The sequence below is a fragment of the Lacerta agilis genome, chromosome 2, assembly GCF_009819535.1.
Source record: "Lacerta agilis isolate rLacAgi1 chromosome 2, rLacAgi1.pri, whole genome shotgun sequence".
Classification (NCBI taxonomy): domain Eukaryota; kingdom Metazoa; phylum Chordata; class Lepidosauria; order Squamata; family Lacertidae; genus Lacerta; species Lacerta agilis.
The window spans coordinates 105,341,662-105,361,502 of NC_046313.1; positions in this window are offsets into that span (position 1 = coordinate 105,341,662).

A 19,841-nucleotide genomic window follows, 5' to 3' on the forward strand; every position below is an offset into this window, starting at 1 on the left:
CGGCTCCCCCATCCACCGTGGGATCAAGACCCTTCTCCCAGTCCCTGGGATCGAGTGGAGACAGCGGAAAACCTAGGAAGGCGTCACCGTCTTCATCCGTGGATTCAAAAATGGCGTCCCATTCTCCCCCACCCTCGGGCACAGGTGACAGTTCCGAGAAGGACCAGTCCACCACCTCCTCCTCAGACCCCTCTTCCTCCACCCCTGTGGGCTGAAAACCCCAAAAGTCCGGCTCATCTTCATCAGTGGTATCGAATACTCCCTCTAGGGCCCTGCCCGGTGGTTTGGGTTTGTCTGGGAATAGTGCGTGGAACTCCTCTATCAAGTATTCCTCTGTAATGGTACTAGCGGCCACCCACGCATTTTCCGAGCTTGCCTCCCCCTCCCAGGCCACCAAATATTCCAACTCTCCCTTGTGCCACCTGGCATCCATAATTTCAGTTACCTGATTGCAGAGCTCACTCTCCTCCACATCGGGTGGCGGTGGGGCCTCTAGCTCCCCCCTATACCTAGATAGCAGGGACCTGTGAAACACTGGGTGTAGTCTCATAGTATCCGGCAGTTTGAGCTTAAATGCCACTGGATTGACTTGCTGCACTACCTCAAAAGGCCCCACTCTCCTGTGCTCCAATTTTTTGCACCTACCTCTCAGGGGGCAAGCTTTGCGTCTACAGCCACACCTTATCCCCCACCCGTATGACATCCCCAGGTCTCCTATGCCGATCCACCTTCTTTTTGTAAGCTTCCTTGGTCCCCTCCAGGTTATCCTTGAGCTGATGATGCAACCTAGCCATATCTGCCATCTCCTCGGCAGCAGGCACATCCAGACCCTCTTGCTCCCTTCCTGGAAAGGCCCTGGGGTGCAGGCCGTAGTTGGCCTTAAAGGGACTCATCCCTGTGGACACATGTTGCTCATTGTTGTAAGCAAATTCGGCCAATGCTAGCTTGTCAACCCAATCATTCTGCCTTTGATTGACATAGCAGCGCAGGTACTGCTGCAAAATGGAATTGGCTCTTTCAGCCTCCCCATTGGTTTGCGGGTGTCTGGCCGTGGAAGGCTCACCTCCACCTGCAGCAAACTCATGAGCTTGCCCCAAAATCGTGATGTGAACTGCCTTCCACGATCAGAGATGACCCGCAAAGGTAGTCCGTGCAACCTAAAGACATGATCAAAGAATAGTCTGGCTGTCTCCTCCACCGAGACTGAGGACATGCTATGAAGTGACACATCTTGGTAAGGAGGTCATACTTAGGATAATATTTTATTCTCTTGTTAATTATGCTGTTTTAAATGTGCATTTTATTTTGACTTCCCTTAGCAATTGTTTTTTTGGGGGGAGGGGGATGTTTAAATTTATTTAGTTAATTTTGTTTATGTTAAATATACTGTAGTTGACCTCCTTTGTAATGTTTTATTTTGAAAACGTAAAGATAATATTTTAGTTTTCTGTTAATTATGTTGCTTTGACTGTATACTCTATATTTGACTTTCTTCAGAAATGTTTGATTCCAGATTGTTTTATTGATGTTTCAATATGCTGTAAATTGCTTTGAGATTTTTCTTAAAAATATAAAGCGGTATAGAAATGAAATAATTAATTCCCGGCTTCCTTCCCTGCCAGATAAACCTCAATATTTTCCCCCTGCCACTCTTTGAAGCATTGAGTGTTGTCAATTATTGGGATATTTTGAAATAAGAATAACATTTTTTGGAAGGACACTCTGGGAAAGTGTCCTGAGCTGCTTGGGGTCCATGCACTAATTGCCTGAAAGGGCAGGAGGAAACATCAAAGACCAGTTGAGGCTGTAAAGCAGGCATCCCCAAACTGCGGCCCTCCAGATGTTTTGGCCTACAACTCCCATGATCCCTAGCTAACAGGTCCAGTGGTCAGGGATGATGGGAATTGTAGTCCAAAACATCTGGAGGGGCAAAGTTTGGGGATGCCTGCTGTAAAGCCTCAATGTGTTGGGACATCGCAACAATCTTGCACAGTGAGTCATGAGTGGGAGGGCAGCTGGATACAGTGGTACCTCTGGTTAAGTACTTAATTCGTTCCGGAGGTCCATTCTTAACCTGAAACTGTTCTTAACCTGAAGCACCACTTTAGCTAATGGGGCCTCCCGCTGCCGCTGCGCCGCCAGAGCACAATTTCTGTTCTTATCCTGAAGCAAAGTTCTTAACCTGAAGCATTATTTCTGGGTTAGTGAAGTTTGTAACCTGAAGCGTATGTAACCCGAGGTACCACTGTATACAAATTGGGGGCTTAATCTATCCCCCAAGATGCTACCAGTCTTTTTGACTACCGGCCAAAGGAACATAAAATAAAAATAGACGGTACACTGATGGGGGTGCAAATAATCACTTCATTTGTTAGATTGGTCATTCCCTGAGTGAAGAGACTGGTGGTGCTGTGGTCTAAACCACTGAGCCTTATGGACTTGCCAACCAGAAGGTCAGTGGTTTGAATCCCCGCGATGGGGTGAGCTCCCGTTGCTCTGTCCCAGTTGCTGCCAACCTAGCAGTTTGGCACACCAGTGAAAGTAGATTAATAGGTACCGCTGCGACGGGAAGGTAAATGGCGGTTTAGTCCTGCTGGCCACATGACCCGGAAAGCTGTCTGCGGACAAACATCGGCTCCTTCGGCCTGAAAGTGAGATGAGTGCCACAACCCCATAGTCGCCTTTGACTGGACTTAACCATCCAGGAGTCCTTTACCATTTACCCCTTGCCTTTGGCTACAGATTCTTCACTTAATTGCTCCACATCCTGCTCCTTAGCCATCTTCAACTGACTCAGTTTAAAATCCTTTTAGCTGAGTAAAGAAGGGGGGTCCCCTACTTCTGTATGTGTGTCTAAGGACATTCTGTGCAAATCTGCATGCATTTTAACTAATGTGTATTTAACATTGTAGAGATGTGTATCTGATTTCAGCATTGGCTAGCTAAAGCAGCATTTAGCCCAAGGCAGGATTGACAGCAAGGCTCAATGGATTGGATTGATTGATTGATTGATTGCATTTTTTCTACTTTTTATACACCTCACTGGAGGTGTGAAGAGAATGAAGTCTGAATCAGGAGGTCCCTGTTTTCAATTTCACCTCTGCCATAACATGAACACACTAGGTTGGTGGCCTTAGGCAAGATACTCTCTGAGCCTCAAGTCTTCCAACTGTACTATGAAACATAATAATATTTACCATTTCAAAAGGTTGCTATAAAGATTACAATTGAATCATGCATGTAAAGCCCTCTAAACACTTACAACAGGCATGGCCAAACTTTGGCCCTCCAGATGTTTGGAGACTACAATTCCCATCATCCCTGACCACTGGTCCTGTTAGGTAGGGATGATGAGAGTTGTAGTCCCAAAACACCTGGAGGGCCAAGTTTGGCCATGCCTGACAAGATCTATACAAATGTGATTGAGCAAAGGTAAACGTGGTGTTGAGGAATAAAGCATCCTGACGGATGGTTAGGACTTATGGGAGCTGGAGTCCAACAACTGAAGGACCACAGGTCCCCCATCCCTGGCCAGAAGTCTTTTGTGGGCTTTGCTTCACTGGATCCCTGTTGGCTAGACTTTTCTCATAAACTGCATGTTTTACCATTTGCTGCTGGTCCTGAATCACAAGCAGGGTGGAGTTCTTTGCTTTGCAGTCGTCTTGGCTCTCAGCCCAGGATTTCTGCTCTTGAGAGTTCCAGTAGCAGGTGTCCCTGTGCAGTTCCCAGTCCTTGGGGCATATTTTGCAGTTTGGGGCATCCTCTAGTGGTAGAGAGGGAAAGCAAGAGGCAGAATATTTCTGTACATAAATGGATGCTGTTATTTTCCCCATCCTGGAAGAATTTGAGAATTGGTTGCATATTACAAAATGTCTCATTGCAAAGGGGAGCTTTATTTATTTCAGTAAATTAATGCCCTTCCCTTCTTCCCAGGAGTTTTGAGTAACGTGTGTAGAATCCCAAGTGGTCTTAGATGCTAGTTAAGCATTTCCCTCTCTTTTGAGAGGAAACTACATGGGAACCTGACTTCATGCTGCCTTTGTGATGCTGCAAGGCTGCTTAAGGAGGAAATGCACCAGGGGCCACCGCTCCTCTGGCCCTCCCTACGCAATGCCACCGCTGATGAACTCAGCATGTGAAGAGGCTAAGCTGGTTGCTCTAGTCTGGCTGCATGACACTCACAAGCCAATCTTGTGCTCCTATACCAATAATTTATGAACTTTCACCACTTTGGAACTAAACTAAGTTTTATTGCCTGTGCAACCTTTCTGAGTGGTGTATGGAAAGGAACGTGAACCTGACCTTTAAAGAGTTTGTAAATAAACCATTTTTAACATACTAAATGTGATCTTTTCCTGTGTTGAGGGAAGATGGGACTTTTTTGGAACGCAATTGGAAAGACATATTTTAAACGTCTAACAGCCTATATTTCCACACTTTACTTTGCCCCAAACTTGGATCTTGGCAACCAGGAATTTTCCTTTGTGTATATATAATTTTGCAGCAACAATTTCAACATGCCTCAGTTCCAGTTCTTCATCTGGCTCTCCTGATCCTTCCCAGGATTTGCAGGTTAATGGAGCCTGCAAGGTTCTTTTCATTACAGAGATAGGAAAAGATATTTGCCAACCACAGCATAATCATTTAGGCTGAGAACTAATTTGAGCAGCTCTACTAGGGATGCGGGTGGCGCTGTGGGTTAAACCACAGAGCCTAGGGCTTGTCGATCAGAAGGTTGGCGGTTCAAATCGCGCGACGGGGTGAGCTCCCATTGCTCAGTCCCTGCTCCTGCCAACCTAGCAGTTCGAAAGCACGTCAAAGTGCAAGTAGATAAATAGGTACCACTCCGACGGGAAGGTAAACGGTGTTTCTGTGTGCTGCTCTGGGTCGCCAGAAGCGGTTTAGTCATTCTGGCCACATGACCTGGAAGCTGTACGCCAGCTCCCTCGGCCAATAAAGCGAGATGAGCGCCACAACCCCAGAGTTTTCCGCGACTGGACCTAGCAGTCAGGGGTCCCTTTACGTTTACAAAAGGATGCGGAATACATGAGAATTCTGTGTCAAATTTTAAAAGTAAAACTACTTTTAAATGGTGTTTTAATAGAAAATCTCATTCTGAAAATGCAAGTGGCTGACACCCAGACAGTGTTTCTGGTACATATACACAAAGTATGAGTCATCCATGAGTGTCTGAGGTTACCTGTTCCACTGTTGCTTGGAGAGCTGCACATATAGCGTTTCAGCTGTAGCTTAAATTCAGAGTCGGTGGTGGCGGTGGTGACCTCTGGTCTTTCTTCAGGCTGCAAAACTAAATACATTTTATAGTGTTGCATTTGATCCTGAATATCAGCTCTACTATTAAAAGATGCTATGGGTAGCTGTTGGGATACAGTCTGTTCTTCTTGCACAGGAAAATAAACATAGCCATTTTGTTTTGTTACCTAGCAAAATGTAATTCATGAAGGGTACATATGTTTGGCACCCTGTAACCTGTCATCAAATGGTGAAGAAATCCTGCTGCTCACAAGGACTGGGGCAAAACAAGCAGGGCATCAAGGAGCATTCATAGGAATATTAAAATAAGGTTCATTGTTTTAATTAAAATACAGAGGTGGAAAATAGGGCTAACCATTAGGGTTACAAAATAAGAAATACACTTCTCCATAATTTATTCAGAGCACAGAACTGGGGTTTATTTGATACATAATTTAATTTTTCTCAGCATTGATTCTGTTATATTTTTCATTTTGCTTTGGTTTCCCCCCTTCAGAGGGTGACTTTTTCTTCAAAACAGGGGGAACTGCAGAGGGAGTTTCACTTTATGAGTGGAGTATGAGGGTTGCCTGAGAGTTAAATTGGATCACTGTGACAGACAGAAATCTATCTGCTGCAGACTCTTTTCCTGTCCCCATCTGATCCTATTGTTGTGGTTGTCCCCCCCCCCCCAATATTGTTTATTGTTAAGCTATCTTTATGTGCATGGTTTTCGCAAATTAACCCGAACATTTTGGAGAAATGGAATACAAATCTGTTTCTCAAATAAATAAATATTTTTGAAATGTCCACACTATTTTCTATTCACCAGTTGTTACGGCGCCTTTGATGAAAAGCAGAGTAACAGCAGCCTTCCAGGATGATCAGCTTTTACTGGACTGTGCCAGGAAATTTTATCTGTATTCACACACTCAGGCTGCAATCCTATTCCCACCCGGGAGTAAATGCTACTAAATTAAACGAGAGTTGACTTGCACAGGATTGCAAATATTCTTGGGAATACCAACATTAAGCACTCAGTTACTCACCCAAAACTTTCAGCGTTACTACAGCCAGAGTGAGGAGCAGAATCACAGTGCAGGCAGATGCAAGAGCAATGCGGAGGCTCTGTGTATACTTATGGACATCTGTAAGAATTAAAAGTGGACCAAAGAACTATGCTCTTCAGTGTAAAGAGATTGCAACTGATGCCAGTGTGACCTTATGAATTACAGTGAAGGCTCAGGTTACGAACGCAATCAGTGTGGGAGGCGTGTTCGCAACCCGCAGTGTCCGCAACCTGCAGCGCCGCATCTGCACATGCGTGGGTTGCGATTTAGCGCTTCTGCGCATGCGTGAGCACCAAAACCCGGAAGTAACCTGTTCTGGTAGTTCTGGGTTCGGCACGGAGCACAACCCGAAAACTCATGACCCGCAGCGTTCGCAACATGAGGTATGATTGTATGGGATCTACTGCCTGCACAAACAATCTTGTTCTATATTAAGTCCGTTTTGTCTTTTGCTAACACTGCCATACTCTCTGCACTGTCCTGCAGTCTCACCAGCTACTTTAGCTTCCCTGAAGGCAGCAGGGCAGTTTATACAATATTGCCAGCCCTCAGAGACTGATTGATCTGGTGGATTTCCAGATTGCTCTGGGTGATTTCCCGGTTGATCTGTCTGGAGCTGTAAAAACACTGGCCTGGACAGCTGACACAATCACTCCTGACTTCCTCTCCTGCTTAGCAGCCCCACACTTATGCCCAGCCCTTATTGCAATGATGCAAGCTGCCAGGTGATTAGGATGCAGGTGGAGGAAGACTTCTTATGTCTCAAACCGAACACCGATACTCGCTTGTAATTGATGCATTACACCTGGGGCTAGTTTTGAAAACTTCAGAGCCACGTGTGTTCAGAACATGGCTGCAAAGTTCTTGACTGGGACCAATCAACAGGAACATACACCACAAAGATGTCATTTCTAATGCCCACTCATGATTATTTATGCTTCTGATGCTGCTCATACAGATTCTGACTTTCAATTTTGTTTGTTCCTGCAGAGGTTTTTTTTTTTTGGTTTTTTTTTTGCTGGCAACACTATTTCATTTCCAATCTGTTCCTATCCTGTGTCTTCCTGCTGAAATTCCATATTTTTCATGCCACAATAGTTCTGGAGTGTGTGTGTGTGTGTGTGTGAGAGAGAGAGAGAGAGACAGAGAGAGAGAGAGAGAGAATTTTTGTGTGTGTCCTGTTTTTGTTGCACTCCAGACAGCAATAATGTGGTAGCATTGGGGAAACAATACTAAACCAGCAGAATAAATCTACTATTGATGCACTAGTCTTGTGTCAATAACATGCTGCAGAATACTGCTACCTGTTTTCCAGGCACATTTCTCACAGCTCCATGCTTTCCCCACAAAAAACCCTCTTTAAACCTGAAACACAACAAACAGCAATTTGGTTTTTCTGTAGGTTGCTGTTGGCACCGGTTCAGCTTTAAAGAGCAGATTTTCATGGGGAAATCTCCAGGGCAAAAGAAGGAGCGCTCAGACACGGAGCTTAAAAGTGTGAAAGTCCTAACGAATGAAGAATGGATACAAAAACATATAGAATACACAGCAATGGTAAAACTTACCGGAAATATAATAAATCAAGATAACAAACCCTTTTTAAATAAAAGAATGGAAAAGGTTTATTGAATAATTTCAAACTGTAAACAGATAAGAACATTGGCAGGATTATTGTAATAACAGGTATGCATTTAAAGTCGATGGAATTAATTTGGAATATGCAGAAAATATTAAAAAAATAAATTTAAGGAACTGCAGAAAGAAGGAAGTTGAGTTTCAAAATGTTAAAATGATTCTAAAATTATTGAAAGGTATAAAATTGAAAATCATTTTTTAAAAAATAAAAAAGGAAAGGGGTCCTTCTGCAGGCAAAGCCTTTATTCCATCACTGAGCGCATTCTGAAATACATGAAGGAAAATAATACTTCCCTTTGCCTCTCGTGCTTCCAATTATTTTTATTAGGTGACTTCAAGGTTGTAGAATTATGCAAAGGAGAGGAGGAAACAAATCCCTTTCTAGTCCCTCCATACCGTTCATGTTTTGTAAACGTCTAGCATCCACCCTTTGTAGTTAATTTTCTAAAATAAAAGAAGGATGCAATGCTCTGAAGACTATCCAGGAGAATACATTGGGCAGCAAGGAAAAAAGGATTTAGCAGAGACCCACAAGACACACCTGAGAACCTCAGATTCTGCAACCCGCCTGCAGATTAATTACCCTACACAAAATAAAAATACATAAATAAGTGAGCCACTTACTGCAGTTCCTGCAAGGGTGGGATATTGGTATCCTTGAACAGGAAGGTATTTCCTGAATGTTTAGGTCTGCACATGCTATTTCCCCAGCCATGACACGTGCAGAGAAAGCTGAACGTGAACTGAAGGAAGGAAGCTTAGCTACAGTGACAGGAGCTGCAGAGGCGAATGTTCAACTCCAAGCCACAGCGACTAGCACGCTCAGCAACACAGGGTCCAAGTGGTCTCTGTCAAAGGTTTTTTAAGACTTCCTTTTCTCATGAGAAGGGACATAGGTGGGGCTGTGGGTTAAACCACTGAGCCTAGGGCTTGCCAATCAGAAGGTCAGCAGTTCGAATCCCCACAATGAGGTGAGCTCCTGTTGCTCGGTCCCAGCTCCTGCCAACCTAGCAGTTAGAAAGCATGTCAAAGTGCAAGTAGATAAATAGGTACTGCTCTGTTGGGAAGGTAAACAGCGTTTCCGTGCGCTGCTCTGGTTCACCAGAAGCGGCTTTGTCATGCTGGCCACATGACCCAGAAGCTGTACGCCAGCTCCCTCAGCCAGTAACGCGAGATGAGCGCCGCAACCCCAGAGTCGTCCACAACTGGACCTGATGGCCAGGGGTCCCTTTACCTTTACCTTTCTCATAAGAATCAATTGGTTGAGACCAATGCATTCCAGTGAAAACATCTCTGTTTAAATTATAGCTGCATCAACGTGCTTGACCACCCCCTCATCCTGATTCTACAGTTGCTTCTGTGCCAGAAACTGCACTTGCTGGCATCCTGTGACCCCCTTTAGGTTTGGGGATTGGAGATTTGGCACCTGGCATTCTTGAGGACTAGTAACCCATTTTTAGTTGATTAACCTTGTGGCTTTTAACTGATTGATTCAATCTACAATACATTTGTTCATTGTTTTATAGGTGTCTTTTGAGATATTGAACTTTCGAGTGAAATGTTGACACCCAGTCTTAGAATGGAACGCCTTCCATTGCAGGGACTGAACAGTAGCAACATTGCTTCAGAAAGGTCTTCCCTAGGGATTATAAGAAAAGCTCTCTGATCAATGGCCTCTCAAGATCAGGGTCAATGAGATAGTGAGTTTTGTTTGAGTTAAAACTTAGGTAAAATCCAATTGGGAAGCCCATTTATTGATAGTCTCTATATACTATCTCTATGTGGCTATAGACCAGGCACATACAGCAAGGTACCTGACTTTGCCAGTTGCAGTTGGAAAAATATAGCTACGTATGAAGCACGAATTCGGCACCCAACAGTATAGTAGGAAAACAGGTGCACCTATTTAGTCAATGCAACACCTAAGAAGAGCCCCCCTGGACCAAAACAAAGACCTATCTCCTCCAGCATACTGTTAGATTATTATCTGTTAAGGTCACTTTTAATACCTTACCTGTGGTTTCACAGTTGAGACGCCGGAAAGGGTGCTCACATTTCCTTTGCAACCCTAAGCCCCACATTCAAGAGAAATAACCAGCATCTAGACAAGCTCATTCTTTTTCATAAGTCTCTCAAGATACAACCATTTGGGGCCATGGAAGATGAAGACAGCTACATGGCGTTAAGTCCCCAGCCAAGTAATAAAAACTCTGCACGCTGGGCAGAAGCTAAGAGGACGCAAGGTATGGTTTGCCATGTCTCCCTCGGGGTCCTGCATTTGGGTTTGTTTGTTTTTTAAGGGGAAAAAAAATCTTCATTTGCACTTTTATAATATTATTAAGCAGTGCCCTTCTTTGGGGCACACAACCCTCTCTGAATAAGGATTGAGCAGCTTTCGGGGGTATCACTGCTAGTTCATAGCTTGTTGGTTGTATTCAGGTAAGTTTTACTCAATGTAGATTCGTTGAAATTTATGGACTTACCTTGCAGTGCAAACCTAACCTAATCTTGAGGCCAGAGTGCTAGATACTTGTGGTACGGTTTTATGATAAACTACTATTTATAAAAGTGCAGGTTGAACAGGGGCACCAAGAATGAATGCATGCTGGCAGTATGATTTCTTAAAACAGCCCTGGGCCCACAAAGCCAACTGTAGCGTCCTGCATTGCTTCTTGTCTATCAGCTGCACAAATGCAGCATTCATTGAGGTCCAAGTGCAAACTACAGTACAGTACTGTTCCTTTCAGCACTCACTAGAGCAGGTTGGGTGTGACACAAATTTCCAATGTCCTGGAAGGGACCAAGATATATCTGAGGGAACTCCTGGCCTGTTGTATCCCTTCCCTTCCATGCCCAGCAACTGCGCTCCCCAGATCATGCACTGCAGAGGTGTGGTTACAGGTGGGTAGCCGTGTTGGTCTGCCATAGTCAAAACAAAATCAAAAATTCTTTCCAGTAGCACCTTAGAGACCAACTTAGTTTGTTCTTGGTATGAGCTTTCGTGTGCATGCAGAGGTGTGCTTAGCCTACACTAGAAACCAACAAATATACCCACAACGTAACTGGCTGTGTTTGACTATATAAATTCTTTATACATCATATAAACATAACTCGCACAATTCACATTAACTAGCTGAGTAGAAACACTTAAGGACCCACATTTAGAACAGGAAATACAAACAGATCAGTTCTTATATACGTAATGTCCAAATATAAGCTTTTGTGTACCATGTATGTACATCCATCCTTAAATACATCCACTTAGCAATGCCAACCAGGGGCTGCTTAGCCAGGGAGATGTCTCAGAAATGTAACCAAAACATTTTTCTGGGGAAGTGGCTGTTGTATTATACCAGTTGGCCATGTAAGAGAAGAAGGGGTTCCACATATGTACCTGCAAACCTGTTCCACCTGCTTTCACCCCTCTTTACCTTAAGTTTTTGCTTGTCAGCTAAGGTAAGAGACCAAACTTTGCACCCCCACCCCTGCAATGGGAACTGCATGGATGGTGATGCATGCAACAAGGAGCTCTTTCTAGCCAGGCAGCGGCTGTCAGATACAAGATTAAGTCTCTGCGTAACAAGCCGTCTGGTTAACAACGGTTGCAACCTTCTGTTACCACACCACAGAACAAGATCATGTGTAAAACATTGTGCCAATCTGGTTACACCCTTCCCATCGTAGCATACTCTCTGGGTTGGATTCACATGACATAACTTCACTGGGGTAATACTCCAATGGTATCCTAGTTTAAGCATTCTCTCTCTCTCTCTCTCTCTCTCTCTCTCTCTCTCTCTCAGTGTGGTGTAGTGGTTAAGAGCGGTAGACTCGTAATCTGGTGAACCGGGTTTGCGTCCCCGCTCCTCCACATGCAGCTGCTGGGTGACCTTGGGCTAGTCACACTTCTCTGAAGTCTCTCAGCCCCACTCACCTCACAGAGTGTTTGTTGTGGGGGAGGAAGGGAAAGGAGAATGTTAGCCGCTTTGAGACTCCTTCGGGTAATGATAAAGCAGGATATCAAATCCAAACTCTTCTTCTTCTTCTTCTTCTTCTTCTTCTTCTTCTTCTTCTTCTTCTTCTTCTTCTTCTTCTCTTCTTCTTCTTCTTCTTCTTCTTCTCTCTCTCTCTCTCTCTCTCTCTCTCTCTCTCTCTCTCTCTCTCTCTCTCTCTCTGTCTCACTGTTTCATCCTAGATCCCCTTACAGTATCTCTCAGAAATTTACCAGTGGTTCAGAGATTTGGGATAAAAGGGCTTAATGCAGAATTGTTACAACATCCTTCACTTTCAGGCTATCAATGTTGCAGCAGCGTTCGAAAGTCAGATTCCTAGATGTAGACCCTTCTTTTTAGAGCTTTGCAAGAAGTCTGCATCTCAAATATTTGCAGCCAATTATGTCACGTTTTTCTGTAGCTTAGCTACATGAGGGCCATCTAGGGGCCAACCAGCCACAAGCAAGTCATTTGTCCAATAAAGCCAATTTGCCTCCTATCCTCTGTACTGCTGTGCTTTGCCTAAGATCTCAGAACATTGGTGGGATAAGGACATCAACATTGCTCTCAAAAATGGATTCAGGATTATACTTTATACTCGGGATTAAAGTTATACTTAGCTAAACTTTTAAAGTTTAGCTAAGTATAATTTATTCAGGGATGGGAGCACCCATATACGAGGTAACCCAGTGGCCTAATGGATAAGGCATCAGCCACCAGAGATGGGGATTGTTCAAATTCCATATGGGCTGTTCTTTGTTCTTATTTGGTGGCGCTGTCGTCTAAACCACTGAGCCTCTTTGGCTTGTTGATTGGAAGGTCTGCGGTTCAAATCCCTGCAATGGTGGTGAGCTCCCGTTGCTCTGTCACAGCTCCTGCCAACCTAGCAGTTTGAAAGCACGCCAGAAAGTGCAAGTAAATAAATAAATAGGTATCACTACGGCGGGAAGCTAAACAGCATTTCCATGCACTCTGGTTTCTGTCACAGTGTTCTGTTGTGGTTTAGTCATGCTGGCCACATGACCCGGAAAGCTGTCTGTGGAGAAACGCCGGCTCCCTCGGCTTGAAAGCAAGATGAGCGCCGCACCCCATAGTCGCCTTTGACTGGACTTAATCCGTCTGGGGGTCCTTTACCTTTTAACTTTACCAAATATCTGGTAAACTCCCCTTTGCCTTTGACATCATATTCTTCACTTTATTAATATAAAGCAATGAAAGGGAACTCAAAGGAACTGACAAACTGAGTGCCTTTGTTCCATCCAGGGGTCCTTTACCTCCCCCCCCCAATAGATAGGGCACAGAAATATATTTGGATCTTTAAGACCTTTCTCCAAGTCACTGGCTTTATTGTGCACCCACATGTCGTTTCCTTGAGCACTACAACGCCCCCACTTCAGACTTAAAGAAGCAACCTTTTCGTTCATGCCTCCTACGGAAAACGCCCCCTCACCAGTCTTTAAAGCAGATACCGACACAAAAGTTCGCTTTGTGCAGGCTGAATGCAAGAAGAACGTGAAACTCTGCTCTGGTGGCTTGCCACAGGAAGTTGTCACATGATCATTGCTATAGGATGTTTCGATGGCCACAAGCCAAAGCGGCTTTCAAACTGGACTACCCTTGGTTCAAAGAGCACAGGCATATCGACAGCTATTAACCAGGGCAGCCAGGGAGTGGACCAACCCATTCAGAGGCAGGTGTACAACTTTGTTTTCTGAGGACACTCAGAGGGGATGCTTATCTCCATTATTTCCTACCTGTGAGTTTTCTTGGGGGCATCTGGCTGGAGACGGAAGAGTTCATTATACTGACCCAAACTGGCAGCTCTCGTGTTTCTGGCATACATTATTGTGCGGCACAGTTGGTTATCCTAGGCTAAACGTTGTCCAGTTCCTTTAGTTTCACCTGACACCATCCAGTGCGCTCCTCACAGCCAGAGGAAGTTTCTACTAGTGCCATCATGTTGCTGCCATCTGTATTCTGCCAGAAATTGTGTCCTGAATATGGAGTGCATGGCTCATCTATGGCCGCCGGCTTCTGTGATGAGCTCTTGGGGTTCACAGTCCTTTGCCAGTGCTTGGCCTTTTAAATAGGCCTCAATCCACACCAAACAGGCAATGGATCCTGAAGAGGCCACCTGTGGATGTTTCTTGGCAGCCCAACTCAGGGCTGGATTAACCATTAAGCAAGCTAAGCACGTGCTTAGGGCATCAAGGGGTAAAGGGGAACACTACAGAAATTTTCCGTTGCCAGAAGCAGATGTATTACATAAGATTAGTTTTGGGGATCTGATCAAAGACTCTGCAATTAGAAAAAAAGGAGGAGGAAAAAAATTCAAATGTAAATAAAGTGGAAGTATACAAAAATAAACATGGTTTTCCATCTTGCTGTAAGCTTTGTTTCATTTTGAAAAATATAAAATAATTTTACAGCTTACTCGTGATTATATTTTGAGTTGGATATATGTGGGGGCACAAAAATCTTTAAAGTGCTTAATCTGGCCCTACCTATGGGAAAAGAAGGGTGGGGGCAGTCTCAGTCACATGCCTGGTGGTAGGGGAGGAATCCGGCTGCTGTAAGGCAAACTAAAGGGTGAAGAGACAGAACGTGTGTAAGAAGCCTCAGAGAGATGGAAGAGGTGCCCAGGGGAGATGCAGGGAACAGGCTGTGTACCAAAGAAGGCTTCTCCACAGAGATCGGGGGATGTTGGTTCTTGCTCCCCTGCTGGTGTCCCCCTTTAGCCCCACTGTGCATAGCCAGAAAGGGAATGCCAGCAGTCTATGTTTACCTAGTCCCCTGTTCACTGGAAAGAAAAATGAATTCTGGACGTAAGCCTGCTTCAGTTAAAGGCACTGAAGCAAAATAGCCCACTTTGGTAAAAGCCTTCTCTGGAGCCCTGGGGTGATTCGAGGAAGGTCTATCTGTTCCTGAGGTTTGGAATTCACACAGAACTGGAAAATGGAGACTCTGAAGGGGCCACCTTGGAAGAAGAGGGCCACTGACAGGAATCTGGCCTAGAGGTGAAACAAGACATGTGGAGTAATGCTCCTGAGATAAACCCTACAGCAGAAAAGATGTGAGCTGATGCCCTTTTGGACACCTTGGAAAGCATGGGCAAGTCTCTGTTGATGTGCCCTTTCCCCAGAAGTAGATCCCAGCTTCCCATAAGCACCTGCTCAATCGCTTTGAGAAACAGGATGCTGGAGGAGATAATTCTTTGTTTCAGTACAGCAGACTCTTCTTAGGTGCTGCATTGACTTAATAGGTGCACCTGTTTTTCCTAGTATGCTGCTAGGTGCTGAATTTGTGCTTTATACGTAGCTATATTTTCCCAAAAGCAAAGTTGGGTGCCTTGCCCTGTTGAGAACAGTTCTGCTGGTCAATAGCCACATAGAGATAGAATACCAGTATGTTCTTGTTGTTGTTTAGTCATTTAGTCGTGTCCGACTCTTCATGACCCCATGGACAAGAGCATGCCAGGCACTCCTCTTCCACTGCCTCCCGCAGTTTGGTCAAACTCATGTTGGTAGCTTCAAGAACATTGTCCAACCATCTCGTCCTCTGCCGTCCCCTTCTCCTTATGCCCTCCATCTTCACCAGCATCAGGGTCTTTCCCAGGGAGTCTTCTCTTCTCATGACGTGGCCAAAGTATTGGAGCCTCAGCTTCAGGATCTGACCTTCCAGTGAGCACTCAGGGCAGATTTCGTTAAGAATTGATAGGTTTGATCTTCTTGCAGTCCATGGGACTCTCAAGATAGAATATAGAGACCCATTTGGATTTTACCAAGTTTTAACTCAAACTAAACTCACTATCTCATTGACCCTGATCTTGAGAGGCCATTGATCAGAGAGCGTTTCTTATATTCCCTAGGGAAGACCTTTATGAAGCAATGTTGCTACTGTTCAGTCCCTGCAATGAAAGGTGTTCCGTTCTAAGACTGGGTGTCAACATTTCACTCGAAAGTTCAATATCTCAAAAGACACCTGCTAGTGAGGATAAAACAACAGACAAATGTATTGTAGATTGAATCAATCAGTTAAAAGGCACAAGGTTAATCAAATAAAAATGGGTTACTAGTCCTCAAGAATACCAGGTGTCAAATCCCCAAACCTAAAGGGGTTACAGGATGCCAGCAAGAGCAGTTTCTGGCAGAGAAGCAACTGTAGAATCCGGTGGAGGAGGTGGCCAAGTACACTGCAGCAGCTATAATTATACAGAGATGCATTCAGTGGAATGCATTGGTCTCAACAAATTAATTCTTACGAGAAAAGGAAGTCTAAAAAAAACTTTGACAAAGACCACTTGACCCTGTGTTGCTGAGCGTGCTGTTCGCTGCGGCTTGGAGTCGAAAATTCGCCTCTGCAGCTCCTATTGCTGTAGTTCAGCTTCCTTCCTTCGATTCATGTTCAGCTTTCTCTGCACATGGCTGGGGAAATAGCATATGCGGACCTGAACTTTCAGGAAATGCCTTCCTGTTCAAGGATTCCAAAGCCACCTCCTTGCAGGAACTGCAGTAAGTAGCTCACTTATTCATATATATATTTTTATTTTGCGCAGGGTAATTAATCTGCAGGCGGGTTGCAGAATCTGAGGTTCTCAGGTGTGTCTTGTGGGTCTCTGCTAAATTCTCTTTTTCTTGCTGCCAAATGAAGTCACCTGGATAGTCTTCAGAGCACTGAATCCTTCTTTTATTTTAGAAAATTAAACTTAAACTACAAAGGGTGGACATGCTAGAGGTTTACAACACATGAACGGTATGGAGAGACTAAAAAGGGGTTTCTTTCTTTCTTTCTCTCCTTTGCATAATTCTACAATCTTGAAGTCACCTATTAAAAATAATTGTAAGCAGGAGAGGCAAATGGAAGTATTATTTTCCTTCATGCATTTAGGAAAGGGCTCAGTGACGGAATGCAAGCTTTGCCTGAAGAACGATCCAGTTATTATTATTATTATTATTATTATTATTATTATTATTATTATTATTAACATATGATTTTCAATTTTAAACATTTCAATAATTTTACATTCATTTTAACATTTTGAAACTCGACTTCCTTCTTTCTGCGGTTCCTTAAATTTATTTATTGAAAGGGAAGCATTGGCAATTTGTACTCAGATACAGGGCTGATCCACACTTACCGGTACCTTTTCTCTGTGCTTTCCAGGCACAGTCCACACTATAAAGCTCCGTGTCTGAGCACTCCTTCTTTTGCCCTGGAGATTTCCCCATGAAAACCTGCTCTTTAAAGCTGAATCGGTGCAAACAGCAACCCACAGAAAAACCAAATGGCTGTTTTTTGTGCTTCAGGTTTAAAGAGGGTTTTTTGTGGGGGGGGGGGAAGCAAGAAAAGAGCACTCAGACCTGGAGCTTTAAAATCGGAAAATGTGCCTGAAAAGCAGGAGGGGTGGTGGTAAATGTGGATAAGCCCACATACCTGTAAAAAAAAGGTTTGAGGACCCTTCCAGGCAGGTATTTTACTGTGGATGTATTCTGTAGCATGTTATTGACTCAAGAATAGTGCCTCATTGCTGGAAAACCACCAGATCCATCAGTCTCTGAGGGGCAGACAATATTGTATAAACTGTCCTGCTGCCTTCGGGGAAGCTAAAATAGGTGGTGAGACTGCAGGACAGTGCAGAGAGTATGGAAGTGATGGGAAACCAATTCATGAACCAAGAACTTATATATTGACCGCTAATAATGAAACATATGTTGTAAATATTTTCCCACATTTATTATGCTATTTTTGTGCTATACAAATGGCATGATAAAACTTGGTATACTTATTTGTATAACCTTATTCTTGTTTATAAAACCCAATAAATAAATAAAATACCATGGCAGAATGTCATAGCTTCGATCTAGAGAGAATTAGTAGGTTTTCATAATTGCAAACAGAATTCTGCACTAAGAATCTTAGGTTTGATCCACTATCCTTTATAATTTGTGTTAGTCTATTGCATTCAATGTTTTAGTTGTATAAATAAATAATTGATTTGATTTAAGTTGATCTAAAAAAAACACAATAAAAATGAAAGATCTCTTTTGGATCTCTTTTAGAACTGTACAAAAGCTTGTGTGAATTAAAACTGACTGCAGCTACTGAATCTTGCACTTCTCGTGCATTTTGAATGTCATATTTAAATAAAACACTTTTGAGTGTAAAAAAACAAACCCAAACCCCCGACTTAATATAGAACAAGGTTGTTTGTGCAGGCAGTAGATCCCATAATTCATAATGTCACACCTTCATCAGTTGCGATCTCTTTACACTAAAAAGCATAGTTCTTTTATCAACTTTTAATTCTTACAGATGTTCATAAGTATAAACAGTGGCATCGTGTTGCTCTTGGGATTGCCTGTGCTGTGATTCTCCTCCTCACTCTGGCTGTAGTAGCGCTGATAGTTTTGGGTGAGTAACTGAGTGCTTAATGTTGGTTTCTCCAAGAATATTTGCAATCCTGTGCAAGCCAACCCCAGTTCAATTTAGTAGTGTTGACTCCCAGGTGGGAATAGGATTGCAGCCTGAGTGTGTGAATACAGATAACATTTCCTGGCACAGTCCGGTAAAAGCTGATCATCCTGGAAGGCTGCTGTTACTCTGCTTTTCATCAAAGGCGCCGTAACAACTGGTGAATAGAAAATAGTGTGGACATTTCAAAAATATTTATTTATTTGAGAAACAGATTTGTATTCCATTTCTCCAAAATGTTCGGGTTAATTTGCGAAAACCATACACGTAAAGATAGCACAACAATAAACAGTATGGAAAAAAACGCACACAACAACAAACAAAGCAGCAAGGAAAACATGCACAATCCTTTGCGTATTTACAAGGATCAGAAATAAACTCCATTGAATTCAGTCGGATAAAAACTACAGTTTCAGAGCCAACTGTGACTGTAACCTGCCAGGCCAACATGCTAGGTGGCTTCTGTTAACACAGAAGAATATAAATAAAAACTTGCTGGATCAGGCCATTGGCCCATCTAGTCCAGCATCCTGTTCTCAATGTGGCCAACCAGATGCCTGTTGGAATATTAAAATATTCCATATGAATATTATCATAATATTATCATAATATTCCTATGAATGCTCCTTGATGCCCTGCTTGGTTTGTCCCAACAGCAGTATTCTCCATCATTTGATGACAGGTTACAAGGTGCCCAACATAGGTATCCTATGCCTTCAATGACTTGCATTTGGCTATGTAACAAAACAAAATGGCTTTGTTTCTTTTCTGTGCAAGAAAAACAAACTGTATCCCAACAGTTACCCATAGCATCTTTTAATACTAGAGCTGATATTCAGGATCAAATGCAACACTATAAAATGTATTTAGTTTTGCAGCCTGAAGAAAGACCAGAGGTCACCACCGCCGCCACCGACTCTGAATTTAAGCTACAGCTGAAACGCTATATGTGCAGCTCTCCAAGCAACAGCGGAGCAGGTAACCTCAGTCACTCGTGGATGACTCATGCTTTGTGTATATGTACCAGAAACGCTGACGTGGGTGGCGCTGTGGGTTAAACCACAGAGCCTAGGGCTCGTTGATCAGAAGGTTGGAGGTTCGAATCCCTGCGACGGGGTGAGCTCCCGTTGTTCAGTCCCTGCTCCTGCCAACCTAGCAGTTCGAAAGCACGTCAAGTGCAAGTAGATAAACTGATACCGCTCCGGCAGGAAGGTAAACAGTGTTTCCGTGCACTGCTCTGGTTTGCCAGAAGCAGCGTAGTCATGCTGGCCACATGACCTGGAAGCTGTACGCCGGCTCCCTCGGCCAGTAAAGCGAAATGAGCACCGCAACCCCAGAGCTGTCCGCGACTGGACCTAACGGTCAGGGGTCTCTTTACCTTTACCTTACAAGAAACACTGTCTGGATGTCAGCCACTTCCGAA